The sequence below is a fragment of the Contarinia nasturtii genome, unplaced genomic scaffold, assembly GCF_009176525.2.
Source record: "Contarinia nasturtii isolate CC-2019 unplaced genomic scaffold, AAFC_CNas_1.1 Cnas_scaffold_1037, whole genome shotgun sequence".
NCBI lineage: Eukaryota > Metazoa > Arthropoda > Insecta > Diptera > Cecidomyiidae > Contarinia > Contarinia nasturtii.
Genome location: NW_022198383.1, coordinates 7,005,373 through 7,031,701, shown reverse-complemented (window position 1 = coordinate 7,031,701; position 26,329 = coordinate 7,005,373). Strand labels below are relative to the sequence as shown.

General features: G+C 34.0%; 1 protein-coding gene across 2 annotated transcripts in view; it reads right to left on the bottom strand.

The window, feature by feature from the left end:
* Nucleotides 1–24,456, bottom strand: part of LOC116343627 (Kv channel-interacting protein 4) — a 92,908-nt gene extending 68,452 nt beyond the window's left edge. For both annotated transcript variants that reach the window (XM_031771814.1, XM_031771816.1), the window contains exons 1-2: nt 24,334–24,456; nt 4,327–4,341 (exon numbers count right to left, since the gene is read on the bottom strand). The gene's annotated coding sequence lies outside the window, so the exon portion shown is untranslated. The remainder of the gene's footprint in view (nt 1–4,326; nt 4,342–24,333) is intronic.
* Nucleotides 24,457–26,329: the final 1,873 nt, after the last annotated feature.

Below are 26,329 nucleotides of genomic sequence, written 5' to 3'. Positions count from 1 at the left end.
TGGCTTTTATTGATTCCGGGCATACACAAAGGCCATCCAATCCAAATTGACAAATTTATCCTCTCAAAAGGGACATTCTGGCGACGACGACGTTTTGTTTTTGGTTAGTTTCATTAATCAACAAATTTTCGGTCAACCGCATTCATTCCAATCTTTTCGCAATCAAATTATATGAATCCGGACCGTTTTTGCGGAGGCCATTCTCAAATTAATTTTGTTCTTAATCAAACAATATGAAATAAGAAACTTTTAGAGACAAATTTCATAATACATAAATCTGAAATGTATTTAAACAAATCATGAAAAATTAGTTTCTCCATTTCATCTTTGCACATGTGCTATATTTTAAGTAAAACTTTGACCGATATTTTTTTATGCAATAGAAAAAAGTGTCAAACGATATTTCAAAAATACTATACTATGGCAACAGCTGGCGGAATGTGTAGTGTTTAAAAAAATAATACATTCCAAATGCACAAATTGTTTAAGCATAAACAATAAATCACGCAAAGGGAATTGTTTTTGAACTCGGAGTATGTGAAATTCGACAGGAGTTTGTGAAACAGTGCAGACATGAGACCAACGAAGAAAAATACCATACTAAAACACCAACAGCGCCAACAGCACCATTCCGTTAAATATTGATTCATGAACATTCAGATGTATGTGTTCGTGCAAATCTTGATAGCAGTTGAAAAAATGAGTTAAATCCTAGTCGATAGGTGAAAATATTGATTCATATTTTTCGTGCACCAAAGTGACTAGAAATTCTTCAAATTTTCTTCAAAATTATTCCTTCATTGTAAGCGTACAAAACTGGTCATGTTAATTTAATGTAATTCGACTTACAAATTGAATGCTTGGATTAGTGTTGAAATGTTGCAACATCCAAACCGTATCGATTATTTTACGAAATGTATGTGGAGTGATTTAAAGTGTGTGTTGCATGCAAAATGCATTTTGGGAATAGAATTGCAATAGCGGCAATCATCATTCACATCGGTTTTGGGTGCTAATTTCTATTGTCGACTACCTCAAATGCATTCGCATCGACGTTGCAATAACATAAATGACTAATGCCGCTTGTCGTCAGAAATTTACTGTGCCGTTTTCCATGTCGATGCGGTAAATTGTAGTGGTGTTGTTCATGGTTATGTTGTTAATAGTGGCAAACAAAGTCGAATGGTGTTGCTTGTTGCCGTACATTTCGGATGATTCACAATTTTCATGCCATGGCAAATACTGTGTATTGCAAAAGCAGTTGATACTGGCAACAACAGCCACCGCCAATGATTCGATATGCATAATGTACACAGTAAATTCTAGTTGACTGCAAATGAAAAACGACTGTGTGCTCGTTCGCGATGTCATATGACAAATTTTTACGGATGGGTGTAAGTGAGTCAATATTCGAGCGTGTTTTCGCAAATTTATTGGAAAATTGTAACGGAATATTATGTACACAATATTTTCATCAACATCATCATCATTCGAAGCCGCTATCATGCCAATTTCCTTCGACATTCAAATATACACGAATGGTAAATGCATATCAAAGACCCTCATCTTTTTACCACACCTTTAAGGATCGAATACTGTCACGATTGAAATGAAAACACATGCGATAATAGCAAAGCGGAAAAACGCAAAAACCGTAGCAGAATAAAGGGAAAAGCTTCTGGCCTTCGTTCTATCACTCTCTCTCTCCGTGAATATAGAACGAAAAATGATATGATCAACAGGTGATATACAATATTTATAAACGAAGGTGTGTGCCAACGTTTTACAATCGCATGCATCATATGTATATTGAGACAGACACATAACTTGTATTTCTTATGGCATTCGACAGGTGATACATCCATACAAGCAACGAACAATATTTGGAGAGTATCCACCATTCTGTGAAATGCGTTTAGATGGGGAAAAAATGGTTAGCAAGTTAAATTGAACAACAGCATCAATGATATTTGATATCATTATTTGGCAAAGTATGTTCAAGTTGCTCAAATGTTGGCACAGGAATACGATCTCTTTGAAACGCTTTGAACATTAAAACACACACAAGCACACACATTGCTGTAATAGCGCGTAAATAATTTATACCGGAATACTCTACATCGATGAATATTTGTCGGTACAGTCGAATGTTTCATGTGTTAGTTTTCAATGCATGAATAAATGAATGCACATTGGTTTGGATGTTTACCAAAAATTACCGTTTCGAAACTTTCTTTCTTGCTCTGTCTCTTTGTATGTGCGATGAACTTTGTGCCGCAACATTATCATGAATAAATAACGGTGTGCGTCAACAAAAGCTAATGGAACCAATCATCAATATGCCAATCTCTTCATATTAAAAGTCAATTTGAATAACAGCCTGTTGATGTCGTTGTTGTTTTAACTTTTTCGCCATTCTACGCACGACGTCAAAATAAAAATTAATGTCTTGAAAGTATTTTTGTGTAACGGTTAAAGGATCTTTTAAGAATTTCGCAGCCAAAATCGAATCAATATGGTATAATGTCATTAATCAAGAAAAAATTTAATGAATAATAAAAGAGTTAGAACACTTTCTTTATTAAAGAGGTAACTGGGTAAGTGTTTTAGCCCTATATCACGAACCATTCTCGTTGTAGGCAGGAAGCTTATGCGTTTTTTCTATTCCAAAAAATCAATTAGTTTATGCAAATGAAACAAAAGCATCATCATTAATTGAACAGTTGAAAAGGGAGAAAAAGTAATTAATTTGCGTAAACCTTTTAAAATGCATGGACAAAAAAAATGGTAAACAGAATATTTTAGCAAACGATTTTTTTGTCGTTATCTGTGAAAACATTTATTTTCATTACATGTCAATTTCACATAATGCTGTCCGCTTTTCAGAGTGCTCAGGAACTAATCAGTAATTATACTATATTGCAGGTAATGAAAACATATTTCCTATTTTATCAGCGGCTATACCAAACAGGCTTTTTGTCCTGTGCAAGTTGAGATTTTCTTTGCTAATTTCCGTGCAATAATGTTTGTTTGTTTGAAAAATCTGTACTTTTTCTGCATTGAATGTATTAAAAAAACAATCCTTTTGGTTTTTGAAATAGGGCAATGGATTTAAAACCTTAATTGAGAGAGTCGACTCTTGAATGAATGGCCCATATATAGTCAGTTTTTGCACATTTAGTTTGAAAAAAGAAGTTGATTTAAAATTCCCATATTTCCGATTTTACATGTTTTTATTACACACATAAGTATCCTTGATGTATATCTCTCTGAAAGAACTGAGAGTTTAAAACATTTTATAGAGAGCAACTTCACTTTAAAAAAATGGTTCAACAGCATTTCGAAATGACCCTCTAGATTTGGAATTGTATTTTTTTTGATGGCATACTTGACTTCGTGCACTGCAAAAGTGGCCTCTTTCTTGTGCAAATAAATGAAGATTTTCTCTTGCAACACGAGATTTTGCCATCGGTTTGTTAGACCCTTTGTGCCATTTGGAAAACGTTCATTTGCATGTGTGAGATATTTCCGTTTTGTGAGTGTGACGATATTATATGACACAACCGGCAGGCAAGCAGGCCGTATATTCATATATAAAACACATCTGCATCTATCGTATACAGGCACATGCATGTGATTTGGGGATACGAAGTAATATGGATAAACGCTTTAAAAATTCACGGTAGGAGTCATTCGGCGAAAAGAAAAGCGTGCAATAAACGATCCAACTCTATTACACATATAAAGCGATTCGTTTTTACGATTTTCGAATAATAATATATTCCCATTTTCATTGTTCATTTGGTTTTATTTTATTTTCGCTTTGCCATATTCCATATGGATGTATGTGGCCAACAATGTTCCTATACGATCTGAATATCTAAGCAAGTAAAAGTCTTTTTGTGCTTATTATAGATGCCGTCGCCGCAGTGCACCACGTGAACCAACAAAGGTTGTCTCTATGCATAAAATGCTGTTATCATAAATAAACGGAAAACGTTATTGTCACTGAGGCATTGGCTCAAAAAAGCTTAAAACCCAACAAAACAAAACAAAACAAAAAAAAACACATCGCCGGCAGCAACATAATGTCGGTTAGGACACAACATGATGTTGACGACAATTTGATTACGTATGCATTTTGTTCAGTGATAGTTTGATTTATATTCTCACTAACATTTATGCGATGCAAAATAAAATCGATGTTCTATTACTCCAATTTGGTATCGTTCAATCCCATTTGGCGACCATATGGTTCTATAAAAAGCTTACTTCTGGATCAACACCCATATAAATGTCTACTGTCTGCACATTTTTTACACTCACCTGAATTTAACAACTCTAATTCCACAAATAGCAGCAAGAAGGAATAAAAGAAGACTTAAAATTAGACAATATTGTTTGATAATAAGTAAAAGCGTTTCGTTGTAAAATCGATCCACTTCTAAATTTAAATATAATATATGTGTATTAATCGATCTGCATGCAATTTATATTTGGCATTTATTCAAATTCGTACCAGAACGGTACGATAAGGTTATAAACTGAGTCAATAAAAGGCTCTAAATACACACAATATATTATGCTCACCGAAAATAAATAATAAGACTCGAAAAAAGGTTGAAAGGTTGCTAACGGAAATAGAAAAAAAAAATGAAAGAACTGCAAATAGTATGACGGAAATGAAGAGACAGTCGGCAACAATGGGACACAATGTGATGGAAAGTTTTGCAAACGATTTTCGATAGGCGTACAATGTCACCACATACAGTTCTATACATCACACATATACCTATCGCATGTGTGTTTCGATTCGAATCGAAGACATGCCGAATCGAAACCTTGTCATTTTTGCGCCAAATTAAACATAAGTTTTGTAAATATATCGAGACATTTTTCTTTCTCGAACGTTTAACAAAGTGAAAGAAGCTTGCACTCTATTTGCTATTTTTAAAGATTGCTTACATTTCGTTTTCTCTTTTTTTTTCATCTTTTATAATCGATTTAAGACATTTGCTTTCTTGAAGAAAAAAACGGGAATGAAATGGAATGAATAAATAAATAAAAAGTCATTTCGTTTCGATATAGATCACTTACAACATATTTCAATCTTATTGCATTTGCTTGTTCGTATGTATATTTCTTTTTTTTCCGTTCAGCTGTATTTTTTTTGCTGTTTGTTTGAACAGTTTTGCGTCGAATAACATTGAATAAAAAGTGTATCAACAACGAATGGAAAGGGAATGAATCAACAACGAGTGAAGACCATGTTAAGCATTTTTATTACGGGCGCTTGAGACTCTAACAGTCAAACGTTCTCGACGAAATGGAATTTCAGTTTGAAAAACCATCAAATAGAACAGAAAGAAAATGGGGAGTGAAAAGGGGAGAATAAAGCAACAACAACAAAAAAAGTACCGTTCGTTCACAATAACAATAGATGTGGCCAACACGAAAGAGGAAGACTGGGTTTCAAGTTGTGCACAATATGTGTTCGAATGTATCGAGCTCGGAAACTGAAACTCACACACAGAGGCTCGTATACACGTTAACACACTGTCGTTATTTTTTCTCTGTCCTTTGATTAACGTTCGCTAATTCAAGAGTGTTTTGAACGTAGCTGTCATCCCGGATACATAAAACACATTCGCTTGGGGCTGCTACAGTCTATACATATACACATACATGGCATAGTACATATTCTTGTTTTCTCTTCCACTTGTGCTGTTTCCATGCCAATGACGTCACGCACATATTCTGAAAAGCCCGCTCTATTCAAACGGATACATTTTATAAATAAGTCATTTGTGTGCATGCGTGTGCACATATGTGTGAGTTGTATGTATTTGGAAAGAAACAGACACACACACAAACACACAAAATGATGGAGAAAAAAAAGAACTGAGTTAACAGAATTAGAATTCTATTCGTCTGAAAGCCTTTTATTAGGTGCGTATAGCGTTCATTCGTCGTTTTACAATGTAAACATTGTGCTCGCAGCTATCTCATAATGTCAATAGTTGAGTAGTGCAGAACGTTTCAGCAACGGCTTTGCCTTGAGAATTTACATTTACCTCTTTATTCGATTTTATGAGATAAGGAGAAATGAAAGCTTACATCTGAACCGAGGTGCGATGCTTTCACTGTTATATTCACTTCACAATAAACTTCATACAATTTTATGCCATCGTAAAAACATCGAATCCATTCGCAAAGTACGTATGTGTACATATGCGTGTGATAAATAACATTTTAAGAATTTTCAACGTTAAATAAATAGCGAATATCTGAAAAGCCTCCCGAATTAACCTCATGTAGGCAAACACAAAAATAATGAGAAAAAGGCGCCGAACTTTATTCCACACAATCACTTTTTTTTGTTTCAATTGTCATTTGGCATCGACGTTAGCCTTCACCGTATTCGGTTAGAGACCGTGAATATGTATTCACTTTTGATTAAGTGTATTTTATTCATTTAATGTCGATATAAATTCGAATTGATTTAAATGTGTATGAATAAATGTGCTGCATAATTTTTTGTTTGGCAATTCAATTGAAACGAACCAATAAATTGGGATGAAAGCAGGCCAGATTTATAACGGTAATACGTATTGATTGTTGAAATTTATGACATTTATTTTATCATTGCTCTGGAATTTTTTTCGATTTTACCAATATTATTTCAATTTTAGACTTTTTCAATCACACCAAACATTACAAGGTTCACCGAGCGTCTCAATGCATCTGAAATTACGACACATTTAACGAGGTCCTAACCTAATTATTTTGGCAGAAGGCAGTTGATTGGAATAAAAATAACGCCCACTTTACACGCACATAGAGATAGAGAGATTCCTAAAATATTCTGACGCAAATGGAACGAAATTTAATTTTCGTTCATAAATGGTAGATGTCCATTTCATATATATAGATAAAATGTTATATGGTCGCTATTTCGTTTTGTTGCAAAGTTAAAGTTTTATCACAGTTCGTTGTATGTTGCCTGCAGAGACTTGGCTCGTAAAAGCGAGAAAGCAATTTATCGATCAAGTGGCATAAATTATATTATTAAGTACAAACAGTGAACGGGGAACGTGTAAAATCAGCCTCTGGCTGATGAGAAATGTTTTTGTCGGACTGAAAGTACATGTGAGTTGCGATGCGTTGATCGCAGGTGTTTATCATACTTTACCTAAATGATGGCATTTAGATAATACGCAATCCGCAAATAAATCATAGTTCTAGTCATAAACTTGAGCATATAAAAACGTTCATTGGCAAAAATGGGAAATATGTGACATTGCCGCTGTCATGGGTTTATTGATATAATAACAGGTGCAAAAATCACGTATTTGGACATACTTCCGCTTTTATCGTAACCATAATCTATTTTATCCACAAAAAAAAAGCTTTTTTCTCTGTCCAAACTCGCTCACATCTTTCTGCTGATATTGCTTAAAAACAATAATAATTCAAGTTTGGATACAGATGAAATAAATCACATTACATTGACATTACAGCGAATCTTTCGATCAGGGACGAACAACATTACACATATATATATTTGAAACCGTGGCGCAAAGAAATCTTAAATCAATGCGTTTTGGCACAGAAAATGTGTACGGAGAAAAGTCAACATAAATCCTCATGTTTTTACATAAATTAATAATGAATGATTTTTGTTTTCTGTTTACGCTTGGTCTTTATCTTACTGTCGTCGTCAATTCAAGGTAACTCATCGACAGTATGAGATTTGTGTGTCGAACGAAGACTTTTCTTATTATGAAAGGCATGTTTAAATAAATTTTATATGTTGTAGCGTTGTATTGCCTCCAATTTTAATTCAATAAAAAAAAAAAAAAAAATTTTAATTTTATGCTTTTGAAGATTTGTGTGTATGCTTTATCGACACGAAAATGAAACTGTCCAACAAATTCGATTATATTAGAAGACATAAAACAATACTAATATTCTCATCCTCGGTAGTCATGAGTCAAATACAATCTCCAACCAAGTGTGCTTTTTTAATATTTCATGGGAAAAACGACGCGTACACGTGCAAATTTTATTCATCAGACATGACGCAAAGTCGTGTAGAAAATTTATCGATTACTCTATGTGACATCACAACTGTTGTCAATGCGGGTGCAGCACTTTCGAACTGCTGATTTCATTTTGTGATTTCAATTTTTCATTTCAATAACTTTAAATGAAGTGGCAGGAAGGAGTGACTTTTTTCTATCAAAAAACTGTAACAGACGTAAGACAGGAAAATGATTTCACGATGTTTTCGAGCGTATAGAATTGCGTAATTAAATGATTTCGATTGTTTATAATTGAAGTGGAATTGTTTCACGTCAAATCAATTTTCATTTAGAACATGAGTTCATGAAAAGACAATTATGTTTTGAACTAACGACTACAACGGCGATGGTAACAATCGTAAATGTTGTTAATGTAACGATTAAAATGAAATTACCACCAATTACTTTGGATGTAAGAAATTCGATAGGTTTTTTTCTCAGGCATCGGCTCAGCTGCTTAGCATTCGTGCTCTTATTTCAAGTACCCAATAAAGTGCCAGCAGAAAGTAATACGCTTAGTCATGCGAATAAACTCCTCTGTATCACATCATTAAAAATTCCTTGTTCAACACATTTTTCGCTCAACAACAATGTGAATTCCGTCTTCAGTGACATGTTGACATCATTTTATTACAATTACACGTACAACACCAGTGATGAAAGCTCGTTGCGATTATTCACAACGTACTTTGATACTTTGAAAATACTTATGCCCTCTGAACTCTCACGCGATCCGTATGCAGTACAAGTAAAAAAATACTTGCGCACATATAGCACATAACAACCTAATAAAGTTCATATATGTGTACGTAGTGTGTGACAAGAAGGATTATAAGTTTATGAAAATGTATTGTACTCTTATCGTAACTTTGCCAGACACTTATTTTGCATATATGATGCAGGTGACGAAATGAAAATATTCTCCTCGACGAAGTCGAAGCACAAAATTGCCACCAAGTACATAAAATCCACATTGATTAGTCTCAATGCGAAAGTTTTTGAGGTAGCTTTTGAATAAGTTCTTTTGGTGGTAACACCTCAGAACAGTATATTGAAAGTGGATGACCTTTGAAACTTTCTAAAGTAAGCAAAGGCTATAAAAAATGGTCGGAGAAATGAACGATTTATTAGATGAAGGTGTTGAAAATGTTCCGTCTTTAATAAATTTCATTTCTTATCAATCTTGTTTTACTTTCAAGTAAAACAATGTAATTCAAATTTTCAAAAAATGCTCAACACAATTATTTCGGCATCTCAATTGGTGTCATAAAAAAGGCAATAAAAACGTATTGTACGTGCATGCAAAGATGCTCCAAGAGTATTCATGATATCACATAAAATGGATCATTGTACTTGGCGATGTGATGATACGCTACCAACACAATTTAAATTTCAATTATGCTCCTGTTTCTGTCTGTTACTGTCACATTATAGTCGATTTTATTACGCACATTTTCGTTATTTGCCGTCGAAAAAAAGAGAGCTATCAACGCATATTTGTCTGTCGAAAATGCTACACGTATTACTTTAAAGAGCAATATATCTAGCCGTAGACTTTTAAGGAGAATCACCAAAAATTCCACATCATTTTTATTATGTATCCTTTCACTTTTTATTATCTCATAATTTCAACGAACGAATAAAATTTACCAGCATTTGACAGTAACGTCGAGATAAAGGTGAAAATCAATTATTCAGAAAAATATAAAATTCTTGTAATTCTTGATATTGAACGGCTTTTCAGTATTTATAATCTTTAACCGGCACATCAAATAATTTTAATAATTGAAATTAATGTTGTAAATTTGAGAAAATATTATTGTATACAAAGTCTAAATCTAATGAAAATAGGATTATATGACATGTACTGTCTATAACATTTATTATTCGTAGTTCGTTGTCTTGTCGAATACACGAAATCCCTTCTTTATTCCAGCGCATTGATTTAGAAAGCATATAAATGACAAAATCTTCTTTTGTTCGTTCTTTTTTCGGAATTTAGGTATTCGCATGAGTCTGTGTTTGTGTATTTGATGAATTTTGTGGGCGTTAAAAAGATGCATAACATGAAAATATCCGACGAAGCCAACGACTGTCATTTGGAAGCTTGCTTTCATTTAAAAAGAAAAATCTAATTGATTTATCTGTGTGAAGCCTTTTCATATTCATTCCGCTGAACTGACTCATTCAGTCGCATTCAGTGCTGTGTGTGTGTTGACAGTTTTAATTTTCATCGTGATAATGTATGTTTTCATTCTTTTTCTTTACTTTGTGCACGTGCACTCTTTCATCCTCGCATTAATTTATTATTATCAATAACCTTGCAGTGCATTAAAATTAGTCAATGCTAAAGGCATGTAGATTAAAGTTACACATCTGCTGTGGAAAATGTCTGATAAGACAGAGTTCCATATATACATTTTTCATGAGCTTCAGTGATCGAAAAGGAGAGCACCAAAAGATAAGTCCATGTGCATATGCGAGAAACAAACAATGAACTTAATTCCCCTTGAAGCAACCATTTCAATGGAGATAAGGTTCAATGAAGATAAGGTTCAGGAACATCATTGTGAATTTTTTTTTTGCGAGAGAGAAAAAAGATCGAAAAGTAAACAAAAACATGAAATGGAAAATGTAGATGCGCACCTTCAGCATTTCGTTTTTTCCTTCGTCGATATGACGTGTACGCGCGAAAGATGAACGAGCGTTTATTCGCCCTGTACAATTTAATCAAATTTTGCTTAGATAGAATACCTACGTAATGCGTAGTATAATATATTTAGATTGCATTTAATGGTGGAAATGGCGCGCTGTTATGACAGTTGAAAAAAAAAAACCGAAAAACCACCGAAATAAGTGAATTTCATTTTTACCCAAAATAAACAAATGGAGTTAAGGATGAACGAACGAGAAAAGGCCCCGTGTATCGCTTAAATATAAGCGCGAAAACAATGAGATGGCAATGTATATTCTCTTGGCACATATTTTGTGTGTATACGCAGAATACTGAATCATTGTTTCAAGCATTTAACTTGAATTTCAATTTTAAATTGTGTGTGGCTGCGTAGAAATGCTTGATCCGTTCATCGATTTAACGTTTCGATACCGATGAGATTTACGTGAGAGACAATGTTATGATAACGCATTTGGCAAATTCGAATTGTGATCGAAATGATTGGATTCGTGCATTTTCGCCACACACACACACACAATAGATTTGGTTGTGATTTGTGCGTAAGCACTTTTCTTTTGCAGATGAATGGAATTGACTGCCATCAAGCAACTCACTCAATGTAAATTGATTTTTCTCGGAATTTATGAAATGCGAAGCATCAAATTCTGTCTTCAGTCACCGTGGAAATAAGCAAGTAAACAAGCTGAAATGTTTGGAGACGAAATTATAAAAATGTCAAATTATATCAAAAATAATATTGCGAAATCGCAGCGTAATTTAATTATGTGTTCGTCTATGACATGCATTACGTTGAATATTTCAAAGAATATGAATTTCGTATGAAATGAACTTTCAAAACAATCTGCTTGCTTTGGGTCATTCGTTAAGAATGTCTTATTGTTTTATGTCTTTCTGACTATGCAATTTTACCGTGGCATTCTGGAAGCTCCATTAAAATTTGACAACAAAATGATTTAGGCTGGTGACAGAAAGGAAACTAGGAATACATTGATTCGTTTATTCATGCTGACTACGACTGGTTTTCGGATGATAAAGGAATTACGGTCATTGAAAAATTGTCTAGTTTGTAATCAGTAATCGACCTATAGAAGTAATAAAATTAAGCATCCAACAAGATTGCCAGATATGTCATTGATGTTTTCATACAAAAAATTTCCGATAAGAAATTTTTTCCATGTTCGCTTCTGCATGATAAAGAAAAACACTTTAAATAACATTATTCTCACAAGATGACATGATCAAAGTTAATAAGCAAATAAGAACAGTTTCGTAAGCCTCTACAATGTTAATATCTGTCTGTTGCTGCTGCAGTACAAAAAAAATCGGAAACAAAATTTAGTGATAAAAACTTTCTTCAAATGTCAAAGGGAAGTCAATGTTAAAATGTTTTCTGAAAGTGGATAGGTAGAGGAGTGGTTAGAAACTGTAGAAACTTGGCTGAAAAAAGATGTCTGTTTTTTAGGTTAATTTAAGAGTTTATGAAAGCGAAAGCCGTATAAAAAGATGGATTTTCAATTGTTGTGGTGAATGCCTTAATGAACCGAAGTCGTTTTGTTGTTATTTAAACCACATTTTTCCGTTTATTTTATCTTGTACGATGTCTAGCCTTCATTATGTTGGCAGACAATGACATGACTGTGACATTTAAGAAACTTTTCGCAATGTAGATTTTGAAAGAGAAAAACATAAACGTCACACTGAATCGAGTCTGACAAGAAACAAAAAGTTTCGAAAAATCCAAAGTAATTATATATTTTTGATAATAATAATGTACGGCAACGACTCACGTCAGTTGTGAGCGGCGACACGGAATAACATTTTTAGTGGTTCAAAAAGAAAAGCATTTTGCTACGAGTAACATAAACCAAAACTGCACACATCCAATGTACTGACAAGTTCAAATATGATATGATTTTATAGTGTATAGAGCTTTCTCATGGGAGTGAAAAACTACACCGCAAATTTATGATATAGTTTTGGGGCATGAACATCCTACACACATATATTATATCAGAATGCAAAATACACAGAAATTCATTATAAAATACAAACACGGTATTTTTGTCTCTTCTTTTCTGATTTTGTATCGTTGGTATTTGTGTGTGTGTGTTTAATTTGAATTTATTGTATGAACAAAAGGTTGGCAGACATGGAAAACTGTGTTTTTCTAAAACCAAAAGACAAACAGTACTATTTGAAAATGTTCCTTTTGCAAACTTTATAAATTACATTCGCGTTAATAAAAATGAATGTGGACCGTGTGCGTCTTTGCCGTCGCTAATTTATGTTTTGATGTATTTTTCATTTTCCGAAATAAACCGAAAAGTTTTGAATGCAATTTATTTTAATTCGCTTTGGGAAATTTGACACTTTGTTTAAGCCAAATCATCTCCATATTTATGTGATCCAATCATTTTTCGTTTCAGTTGAATTTAAATTTCCATTTGTGGTTGTCAAGAGCAGTCGATTTTGTGTGTGTGGGACCACAAACAAATACATTTGACTTTGAGTTTGACCAATCACTGTCGTTCGTTTTTATTCGATCTCTGCATTTCGATGGACACGTTTATTTCATCGTGACTAATAATGTGGCTTATAAAGTCTGACTGAATATTCCTTTTTGAAAAATGTGTATTTTCATCATTGAGCCGAACTAGCGGATATTCATGCAATTGAAAAAATTCTAGTCTTTCTAGTGCGTTAAGTTCATATAAAATGTGTATAAAAAAATTACTGCGAAACAACTTCTCGCACTAGAAACACATTACTAGTTCTGCTAGTGCCTGCTAGTTTCCCAAGTTTTTCTAGTATGAATATCCCCTTGGAGCCGAAATTGATTCTTAGTAGGTCGGACCTGGTCGGTCGACATTTCAAGTATGATTAAAAATACACAGACAGATAGATTAATATCAAAATTCATTCAACTATTTGCCTCACCAGATCAAAAGCACATGAAATACAAAAAAAGGTAAGTTTATTTTCGTTTGAAAATATTTATGAATAAAAGATTTATTTGAATTTTCTTTTGTGCCGAATTAATGTAGATTATCATTTCGTTGTCGGGTTGGTTTTTATCATAATTTTCTTTGTATAGCAGCACATACATTTTAAATGTAGCATATTTCCATTTTGCGTCTTTGCAATTTTCTTGCGGGAGTATTCATTTCTCAACTCTCGTGCCAGCAAATCCGGTTCAACGCACATGAGAGAGAGGAAATAAATGAATTCACAACCATAGACGCATTCTTATCTGTTTGTTGTCTTCGTTTCTATAAACGAGCGTCTGTCAGGCATTGCAACACACATAAACATACACATGCCCGAAGAAATAAATAACTTTTTAAAGCTTTTGGCAGATTTGTGTTTCAATTTTTTTTATTCGAAACTGAAAACTTCTTATCTGGTGCGGCTGTTGTGCGTGAGCGACCATCTATTTGCGTGTTGTTTTCTGTGTGTGAGCAATTGAAAATTTATGCTTTGATCATGGTTGGATGGAGCGCCAAATGTTAAATTTTCTTCATTGCCCTAGCCTTCGCATTTTTCCCTCTCTCTCTCTCTCTCTCTCTCTCTCTCTCTCTTATTTTTCTCAACAAAACCCACTTACTGTCACTCCATTTTTATATAATCTTATTTTTTCCGTCTTTTTCATGTTTCAAAATCACATTTTTTACTTCTCTTCGTCCTATTATTCTTTGTTTGTTCGCAACTTCAAAACTGGAATGTTTAATAAAGACGAATACCCAGAATATACATGTACAATGTACATGATGAAGTATTGCTAACAGTAGCAATCATTTCAATGGCCAAGAAAACAAGAAAAAGGTCATAGAGAGAATGCGAATAATAAAAAATCAATAATGCTAATAAATATAAAATTGTCTATTTGAAAATATCGAAGAAGAATTGCGCCTCATAAAAAAATGACGACGGAGAGAGAGAGAGAAAGTAAAAAGAAGCCGACTGTGATTGTGCGTATGTACTCAGTCAATTTACTTAGTCGCGCAGAGGGAACAATAATTTCTAACATAAAATGGAATCCGAAACTTTCATCGAAGGAGAATCATCGTATTTGCAATTTATTAAAATGTTCTGGCTCGCAAGTTGATGTCATGTCACAGAGATTGTAAAATATAGATATAACGCACAATCAAACTGAACGTATTTTAATAGAGATTTCAAAGAGAAAAGCTTCCCTTTGAACTTTAAAATCATTTGCTTCCATGAGTTTGCGTATCTACAAAGTCAAACACTTGAAACGATCTTCTGGAATTAGCAACTCTACTACCTGTCGAAAACAATCGCAATAGATAAGTTTAAACTCCGTTGGTCAATCTAGTGCAAGATGCGTATATCGAACGTGTCATGCTGACTATTTATGTTCGAAATGCTCTGCAGGGAACTATAAGTCTATGGGTGAGATCTAAAAGAACGTATGTTTTTTTTTCGCTTTAAATTTTGGAAAAGGAATGTATGTGTTTTGCCAATTTTGCACCAAAAAAATTTTGTAAAAGGAAAGTATGTTTTCCGGCTTAATCAGTTGCTGATAAAGGAACGCATGTTTCGCACCAAATAAATTTTGCAAAAGGAAAGTAAGTGATTCTGAATCAGTTGTTAAAAAAGGGATGCATGTTTAACGATGATTTTTCTGGAACTGGGCTTCAATGGATCCTCAGGATCATCAGAACGCTCCCAGTTCTGGAAGTGGGTTTTGGTGGATCCTCAGGATGGACCAGACTATGGTTTGACAATGCCCTGGCCCATCCTGAGGGTCCACTTCCAGAACTGGGAGCGGTTCTGATGATCCTGAGGATCCACCAAAGCCCACTTCCAGAACAAAGACACTTACGTTCTTTCATCCAAACCAACAAAACTGAAACATGCATCCCTTTTCCAACAACTGATTCAGCCGAAATACATACTCTCTTTTTTCGAAATTTATCTGGTGCGAAACATGCATTCCTTTTCCAATAACTGATTCAGCCGTAATACATACTCTCTTTTTTCAAAATTTACTTGGCGCAAAACATACATTCCTTTATTGCGGCAAAGTCGAACACACTTGCGTTCTTTTAGATCTCACCAATAGAAGTAGGCTATCTCATCATCTGATTTTCCTTTTTCATACATGATAGAGACACTGTAGCACACATTTTCTCATTTATTTAACATCATGACACAGACGGAACAAAAACAAAGAACGCGATTATGCTCTTGAAAAGAGGAATGTGTGTATCCAAAGTTTGTTTTTTTTTGTGTGAAATCCGATTGAACATCCGAACCCAGAGTAATAAAATGGAATAAGAGAGGAAATTACAATAAAACTTTATTATAATGTGTGGAACAGTTTGTGCTTGGTTTCGTTTTCTTTACCTCAACAAAAACGAACAAAATACACAAATGATAACAGAAAAACAAATTCTTCCTTTTTTCTGAAACATAAACACCAATTTTTAAGGGCTGTCAATGTTTTGCCATTTTCTCCCAAAAACAGTAAAACAGTCATTTTTCTGCACAACAAACGTTCAGGAAACGTGATAAAACTTTATCATGTTTTTTTATTCAACGCATTTCTATACATACGCACTCGCTATGTGGTTTCGGAATAGAAAAAAATGAGAATCAACTTTGCTGATGCCCTATTCAATGAATATTGACTTCATTTTGTTTAGAAATCATTATAATGATTCAACAAAAGATTAGTCGAAACAAAAGTCCAAATTATCCATTTATCAATTCCAGCTAACATATTACATCTTTTTAATTTGATATAAAAATTGAATTTCAAAATGAACGCATAAAACATGGAAAAAATGTCGAAACGATAAAGGATGTTCTTGAAAACGGTTCATCAAAACCATAAATGGTTTGAGAAAATGCGCTAAATTTAATAAATAAAAGTTGAAATATCATCAAAAACGACGATTACAATCATTATTAGGACAAAAAGGGTCCAATCTCCAATGAGAATTCACTGACGGAAAAAAAGTATTCCGAAAATGTGGCGCTCCATTACTTTGAATTTGTGCCGAATTGCTTGTGTTTTCCAGCATCAATGCTATTACTTATGATTGAAGAAGCGATTCAATTGAAAAAAAAATGGCGTATTGACTGATTGGATAGAAAACGCTCCATTTACGCTTTTGTTCATCCGTATACATACCATTAAAATATGTGTTTTGACATGGAAACATAACAATTTTGTTGTTCCTGAAAAGAATTTAGGTACTGCGAACGAACGTTAACGATACAGCCATAGGAATATTCGGTTTTGTTTTTTTTTTTTTTTTCTAATTTTGTGTTATTTCAGAAGGATTTAATTGAAAATCGGTTGATTGATAAAATTGAATTAATTTGTTGTTCGTCGTTGTCATTGTCGTCATCAGTCAACATCAATGTCGACGACGTAAAATTTTTTGACAAACGAGCTTCGTTGTTTTGTTGACGCTTCGTTTCGGCTCGCTTGCATAAAAATGTGACCATCGATGGCATGTATGTTGGAGTTTGAGGTCACATTATAATTTCCCATTGTGGCTTTTCGAGCATTTATTTCCATTTAAATGGAATATCAATAGATTCAAAGCACTGTCTCTCCGGCAATATCTGTGGGCTTTGGACGAATGTGGTTCGTTTCAATCGATTGAATTGTCAAACCAAAAGGCAGTTTTCATAAAATGCTCCATCGAACAAGCAAGTGCTATACGTTTATCTATACGAAATGGAAAAACCCCCCAACAAATCAAGCTTCTAACGCAACCAAAACCTCATATTAATGAACCGACTTTTTTGGCTTGATTCAGGGTCTAGAATTTTCATTTGCATTTCAAATAAAACATTCAGCGGCAATTAAAGCGATTTTTGGTTTTTCCACTGTTTCATTTCTGAATTCTGAACGATTTTTTTTTCAATGACACGAATATATATTTTTGGTCGCTTGGTCTCTGTATCAGTTGATGAAGCTCTTTCATTTGAACAGCAGCAAATATTTGCTTCCATTGCATAATCATGTCTTTTGTTTATGTGTGATACAATTGTGTGAAATGAGTGGGGGGGAGAAAAAATGCCGAGATGATTGAAAGGATAGTGACATTTTGATGGAACGCCGGAAAACCATGGATTTCATTCAAGTTGTGAAAAGAAGAAGAAGAAAAAGAAAAAAAGCATTTATTCAAATTGATTCTTTCAGCTTATTTGCATTGCAAATTGAAAGCTATTAATACCATAATCGCGTGACATTGCTAATGAAGTAACAGAAGAACAAAAGCATATAGTTTGATCATCGGTTCGTTCGCAATTTCAAGACAAGACTTTTATTATCATGTGAATTGTAATCATAGGCTGTAATTAGAAAACCAATGATGTGTTAAATCTGGGACACATTTGTGTTCTGTAATTGTTTTGCCTTTATTTAAAAAAAAAAATCACTTTTACAGTTAATTTAATTGGAAATATTTCTTGCATACGGAATTTCCAAAAATGAATAAAAAAACAGTTATAAAATAATGTAATATAGATTTGATTTTGTGACAGTAAAGAAATCGGAATTTAGGGTTCCAAAGTATTTACGAAGTAACTTCAAATCTAAAGCAAAACACAATGCCACAAAATGTGATGTTTTAAGTCACATATAATAATTAACATGATTCTGACCTATTTGATTCATGAAATTAAAACATATTTCTATATCTGTTCAGCTCATAATATGAAAAAGGGCAGACGACAGACGAAGAAAAAAGCGAACATTATTTAGGATTTCTTCCGGTCTTCATGTATAAACTACATTGATACATGTGGCAGTTGTAATTTATTTGAATGTGTAAATGCTTATGTTTTGTGCCTAAGCACATTGTCATATGAACCAAAGTGGAGAACTGTGTTTGCCTGAACAAAAAACCACCACCCGACTATTGTCACACGTCAGCAAGACATTCCCACAAAATCCGCATGTTCAATGTTCAAAACTGTAATGCGAATGATACGAATGAATCCTTCGGATACTGTATAATATTTAAGATGTCAGCAGGATTAATGATGTACTTGAGAATATGAATTCATTTTCCATTTTAATTTCGTCAAGATCAAGTGGCAGACAGTCATGGCAAAATGATCGATGAATCTATCTTATTTTAAAATGGGAATTAAATTCAAAAACCTGCAAACTTCTGCATCATCACCTGTTACACCCATGGGCAAAAGATTGTGTGAATTGCGGAGTATATGAACGAACCGAATTTAAATTAAATGTAGAGCAAACTGTCAAATTAGCGCGCATTAGAGAATAACACTGGCAATAGCTCGTTTAAATGTGAATACATCCCGAATTACAGCCAGATTATCCAGATTTTCATTCGCTTGTGCCTGACCGTGACCAAAACAAGCAATAAACTAAATTCTTTTGTAAAACTTGAAATTACTACTTTAATCTCATTTCAAATGGCGTTCATTTCTAGCAACGCGGCATAATATAAGAATGTAAAAAGTATTCCAATTCATTGGATACCACGGTTGACACAGAAATGTACGTGATTTTTAAATGATTATTATGCTACAGTTTTTGTTTTTGAATGTGAATATTCAACATTTCAGTTTGCAACTATGTTTGGAATGACATTGACTCCTTTTTGAATACTTTTGATATTAATACAGTCAGGCACTTTGTAACATAGTTTCAATTATCGGGGAGTTTTCAATTGAATTTCAATGTGGATACTGATTTTGGCTTTAGATATCCGTGTTTCATATATTCGAATAGTACAACTTTCTGTTATACGAAATATATGTTGAAAAATTCTTGGATTATAATTTGAACAAAACTACTTGATATTTGTTCATCGTTTCGACTCTCAAGCGAATCTAAATATTTTAATTTATATGGGAAAATTAAACTAGCGACAACCAACCAAGGGAATTCTTACCACAGCTTTGGAGCATAAGAAGAAGAAGATAAAAGCCACAAAGCGCTTGAGTGAAGATGCCAGAAATGCATCCAGATCAAAAGCATTCACTTTATCAGCGAAAAAGAATTTATGGGTGGTTGGCTCCATGCGAATGCTTCTGAAATCAAGAACGCGACTTATATTGTTTTTTTTTCCTCTCATCTGGATGGTCTTGCCTGGCTTGACTTCTCTCGTTTTATTTTTAAATACTATATCACGAGAAATCGCGAGCCACAATTTCCAGATATATGCACCATCAAAATGATTTGCATTTATATTGGAATTGCATCATGTTTGTTATGCAAAACATTGCAATGCACATTCACTATTTAACGTGTATTTTCTGCCAAACGTTTCCGTATTAAATACGTGCAGAAATTTAACACGAATTTTACGTTAGGCTCATTGTATGTCACACAAACCAAATTCAAAGTGTTCACGGACCATGTGGCATGAAGCAATTCAAAAATTTGCCGATATGACTTTCGAGCACCAAGAGACGATGAGAAAAAAAACACAAACATGTCAAGAGCTGTGAAAATTGAAACACAAGTCGGCTCTTGTTGGATATTGAATTTGTGTTGCCACACACTCAAGCCAACTCTCCAGCTTCCAAGTATAATGCTCCATCTCGGTCGCATATATAAATGTGTTTGGGAGTTTTATTGGTTTAATTTCGTAACAATTCCGCAGCTTCTACGAACAAGGTGGTTTACGTGAAGTGAATATTTTATGGTTTATAAATGAAGCGAGAAGAAAAAAAATAAAATGAAATATTTGCCTCTGCACACATGAATGATTCGTCGAACAAAGTTCAAATGACTCGAAATTCAACAGTCGAATTTATAGTCACAAGTACGAAGTAGTGGAGAAGATGAAGAAAGCTTCGTTATTTTGAAACCCATACGATGTATGCATCAGCGTATTGAACTAATTACATCAGAAAATAGCTGCACTGCACCAAAAGCATCACATGATCACTTTGCATGGTTTTCAAATATACGTGTGTAGATATGCGATAGCATGGGCATGTGTTACTGTAATTCGAAAATTGTAAAATATTTTCTTGTGAATTTCTCGTTTTTTTGCCATTGCCATACGACGACGACGAAATTTTTTATGGTTTTTATGTCTCTGGTTTTTTTTTTGTGTGTCGGTAACATTTCGTAACGAATTCCAAGCAGAAATGTGCAGAATTACTTTTTTCCCTGTATCGGTCAAGCAATTATTTACAATTGTTTTCGGTGAAATTGCAGTGAATTGTTATCGGAAGCCAACACAACACCCCAAAACCGCACAAATACCATAAATTGAATTGATAGTATCTGACGAAAATTTGCATAACTAACTATGGGAACGGTGTACACTGCAATCGAATAATTGAATATATTTTCAATGTTATAAATTTGAAATTGGGGCGGGTCCGGCTGTGAAATGATGGCACAGCATGAATGAAAAGTAATTCGATTTATATTGATGAGGCAAACGAATGAACAAACACTAGAAACATACAATCTCCCATAAATTGTGTGCATGCAATTCCACTACTCTTTTGCAGCTGATATACATATCATTTTACGAATCATATCAGTTATAACAGTGCTGCTGATCGATGATAATGTTTGCAATTTTACTGTGATGTGTCAGCTCAGTTCAAGTGGAAAATGTAACACTTAAAATTAAAAAAAGATGTCATACACAAACTCCCTTGCTCAGATATCTATGCATTGAAGCGAAAGTCGATCTCAGCAAAAGTTCAATGATTTTTCGATCCGATTTGTATTGTTGATTTCTACATCAACGTACAACCACAGACATACACACACACACACACACACACACGTTGACAATGAAACGTAGAATAGTCTACTTCTATTAGCGGAAATGTCAATTTAGATGAGTAAAATGGAATAAAAATACGCTGCTGTGAACCTCACGGTTAAATTAAAAATTCATCGTAGACTTTGCTTGTCCGAATGGCGTTGAATGTGTGTGACGTCGGTCGGCAGTCTCAACAAAAGCGGCAGACGGGAGTCATTTTTCATAAATGGCTTTTGCTGTGTGTATGATGAAGAAAAAAAAACAGTAGAGACTCCATTCAGAGTGAGCTGTGCGTCGCACTGCATACACACAGCATGCAGGCAAGAAATCTGAAACGATTTTCTATTTTTGAGCGAAAAGTGTATGAATGTCTGCATGTTTGCCAATATAGTTTTCGAGTCAATTTTTTTTTATCGTTTTCTCTGCCTTTGTCTCGTTCATGCAGTCGTTGTCAAATGCAAACGAAGATTAAATGGAATAATCTAGTATTTCTGATGTTAATTTGCTATCTAGCAGCTGATGGTTTAATCCATCATACAAACATGAGCGCTTTGGCGCATATACATAAATTACTATCTACTCCGCAATATAATGTACATCTCGCTCTCTCACCGACTCGCCCGCTGTCTGATATCGGTTGTTGTTAGCGCGAGCTGTGCAGCAATCTCTGCTCACGTAATTAAATGATTTATGCACTCGTTCGATGTTGCGAGCTTTTACGGCGTGCCGAAGCGACAGTGTAAAAATACAGTTATTCACTGTATCGAAAATCAATGGGACGCTGCGGAGGTGCAAAGCAAACGGCAACTGTAACAACATCGAGGTTCGCTTCCTTTTTTTTCTATATTTAAATGTATATGTGCTTTGAAACTTTCACCGCAAAAGCTATTCGCACGAATGAAATAAAAAAAAATTACTTGGGTACGTGTGTCGCTTCGATTGCACATAAATAAACAGTCTCTTGTACAAGGGACGATAAGAGCAAACAGGAAGCCCGCTATCGAACATCGGAATAACCAAAATCACAAAATAAATAAAAGCAATCTCGGTCGTATGTTCATATAAGCAAATGAATAAATTGCATTCGATAAGAGAATACAAATTACTGCAATCGCAAATAAACCATTCCATAAAACGGTTATTCAACGATTTGTGCTAAGCTACGTGTTTACATGCTAAAGACAACCAACGAATTTATTGGGAGATATTAAGACTTTGAGAGGGTGGGAGAGAAAAAGAGAATGAAAGACTCAATAATGTTGTTGGTGCAAAATGAAAACATGGATTTGAAGCTTAGTGTGTCGGTGCTGCGACACCAAGTTAGGCAAAATTGCATGAATTTCGATTCATAGACACATGCTTAAACAGTTCAATTTTCGATTGCATTGTAAATCCCAGACGCAGTGAACGACAATCATAAAAATCTATTGACTAACAAATTTATTCGGTGTACGGGATCGCATCTCATCTCTCATTCTCTCCCAGGAAGGAATTCCCCAAAAAAGGACATGTGATGCGCAGTTACGTTTTTAGTTTCAAACATTCATTTAATGGAGAAAACATCAGCCGTTACAATTGCTGCGCTCCAAATAACCGGAAGAGCGCCGGCAATAAAGAACCGATTGGAATTCGACAAAATAATTGATGACTGGTATTGATGGCTGGTATTGTGTCCCGTCTTCATCATTGGCCGTTATTTTTTAAGATAAAATGATTGCGCACATCAACAACATTTCACTATGAACGCACGTTTTACTGATGGATTTGGCAACACGTTGAAAAGTTATCATATGAAAAGCCATCCAAACGAAAATAAATCTAAATCTAACAACGAGAGAATAAATCTCTCAATTTTTATGGTTTCGTATAATTCAAATGAATGAAAACGTGCTTTGCTTGCTTACGGTCCATTTCTCAAGTGTACGACGTTTATTTTATTTTTAAATTATGTCGATATATCAACTTCTATTCCATCGCGTAGCCACATATAAAAGCTTAGATCGTGCCAAATGTGTAAGGGCTTTTTTTTGCACATATTTCGTTCGTTAAGTTACTCACTCGTTCGCTCCATCGATGAAAAAGAGCACACTAACACACACAAATAAAAATGATAAAGTAAATTCGCGTGGAAATTTGCTCCTGTTGAGAATAACAATGCGGTGTCGTTGTTCTAAGCGAACTCAAACAAGTAAACACGAACACGTTCAACGTGTGCTCATATGGTTTTTTTTTCTGTTTATCTCCGACCACATAACATGCGCTTTTGCAACACTTTCGGCAATTTCACATCAATAAAAACTGACGTACACTAGCTTGTAGCACAACATGATTTTAAGTGGTAATGAAAACAGAGAAATTTTGTTGACTGTTGTAGCTTATCGGTTTTTTTTCGGAGAAATAGACCAGATTGTATGTGTGTAGAGATGAAAAATGAAAAGAAAAATCATCTACTTCCATTTCAAATTACAATTCATGACAGACAAGGAAAAAAAAGTAATAAAAAATGCGACTCTCAAATCATCCCTATTGCTCCAATTTAACGATGCCAGAGATCTTCGAACTCTGATACAGAAATATTTACTGTTTACATGAATATCATTTACATGAAAATATATTTGTGGGAAATCTGTTTTAAAAGAAAAATTGCAAATCATTTTAAATAATAAGAGAAAGAGAAACGAAGCTCTGTCTAATACAAAACTATGAATTATTATAACAAATGTGATGAATCATGCAAGTGGATTGAATACAATTATTCAAACACACACAATTGTGTAGAATCATTCTAATTTCCCTTTACCTGGCACTCCAATATGTTTTCAGTTATGCAACAATTCAGTTATTCAGTGAATAAACAATTTTTCGTTAAGCACTTTATTCAAGCTGCTTTGATGCGGTGTTCACAGAAAATCCTCTGTCAAGCTCTGTTTAGAATGTACTAAGAATGTGAAAACATGAAATAAAAACAAAGAATGAAATTAATTCATTGAAAATTCAGTTTTCGAACAATTTACGGTAGTCATATATGCTTTGTGTGTTCAAAAGTAAACAGTGAATTCATTTATAACGAAATATTTGACATTAGCAGAGAATGCCGAAAAAAAAAAAAAAACAACAACAACTTTTCTATACACCCATAAAAGTTAATTGTTTAACATAGTTGTATGTTATGTGCTCTTCATGCCGTTACAGCGATGAACTTGTAACAGAGAAACAAACAAAAATCGCATTCATATAAAGTGGAAGATAAATCAGAAACTGTACTTGTATTTATGACATGCATGTATTTGGCCCCAAAAACCAATATTTAAACGCATTAAAACTATAATATTTTGATGGATAAAAACCGAAACGTTTCGGCTTTTCCAATTGCACGAGTATTCAATTTGTGACAACAAACATATTTTAATAATATGATATTTTCTGCCATAAACTTTATCGTTTTGATCATTCCACAGTGTAAATTTTGTTGGGTTGAGTTCCAGTGCGAGTTTTAGCTGAAACACATCGAAAGGGATACACATTTCATATAATTCAATGTGTGTCATGAAAAATTAATGAAATTTCATTAAAAGTGAAAAATTCTACATATACTAAAATAACACTGTGTGTAATGTGCGCATTTTGGCCAGTTGTCAAGTTCATTTAAATATTCACGCGCATTTAATGGGATAAAATCATTTTGTGCAATGGACAAATACCAAAGTTTCGGCCTTCACTTGGACTCTTTATTCCAGTTTCAATTACAGATTTACTGCATTTGTAAACATGTTTGTCTCTGTGTGTATTGGATTTTATCGAATATTTTCCTATTGTATGTGTATGATTAATGTATATTTAGTAGTTGGATTTACATCTCTCGCTGGCGGTATCAATGTTAACATATTGAACAACCAATCGTACGCGTCTATCATAAATCTAGCCCAAAAAATGTTTTTTTTTCGGTTACGAACAACAACACGCATCAGCCAACCAGCAATCAGCCAGCACGTAAAAAATGCGAATTTATTCCGTTAAAATGTTGGTGCCAAATGAAGTGAATATGTACGTGAGAGCATAGCTGGGCAGACTGAAAAATTCAGGGGGGGGTAATTTTCTCAAAAATTCCTAGCAAAATAGGAAAATTTCATCTATGATCCAAAAACCCTAGCAAAATGAGAAAAATTCTATCCAAAATCATGAATTTTGTAAAGGGGTAACGCAAAAATTTGTTGATTTTGTAAAGGGGTAACGCTAAAATTTGATGCCTCAGGAGGGGGTAATACCCCCCCCTCCCCCCCTTGTCTGCCCAGCTATGCGTGAGAGTAAAGCCCAAGAGGCAATCATGATCATGCACGAAGTCACGACATTTGCTTTTAAATTCGAAATTTTTATTGCACCGGATATTTAAATTGAATATATTGACCATATTATAATCGCTTTAATCATACACTTTCATGCTATCGAATACCAAATGAAACGGAATTGCATCATTCGTTCGTTTGCTTCATTTAATTATTTCCCGTGATTTTTTTTTTCTTCTTTCGCACGTTTCGGCCGAATACAAACTTTGATGCATTCATAATAAAAATGTAGTGGATATAAAATTTTATTGAGTTGTCAAATAAATATATGCACCGAATCAGAATTGGATTAAAAAATAAAAATGCGAGACACATTCTTTCGGTTGATAGCAAAAACATCTGGAAATTTATTCGAGGCGAGAAAAAATTTGGTGAGCTGAAAAAAGGAAATGAATTGATATAATGCCGCACTGATGAAATGAATAATAAACAAGAATTGTCTCAGATTAGTAT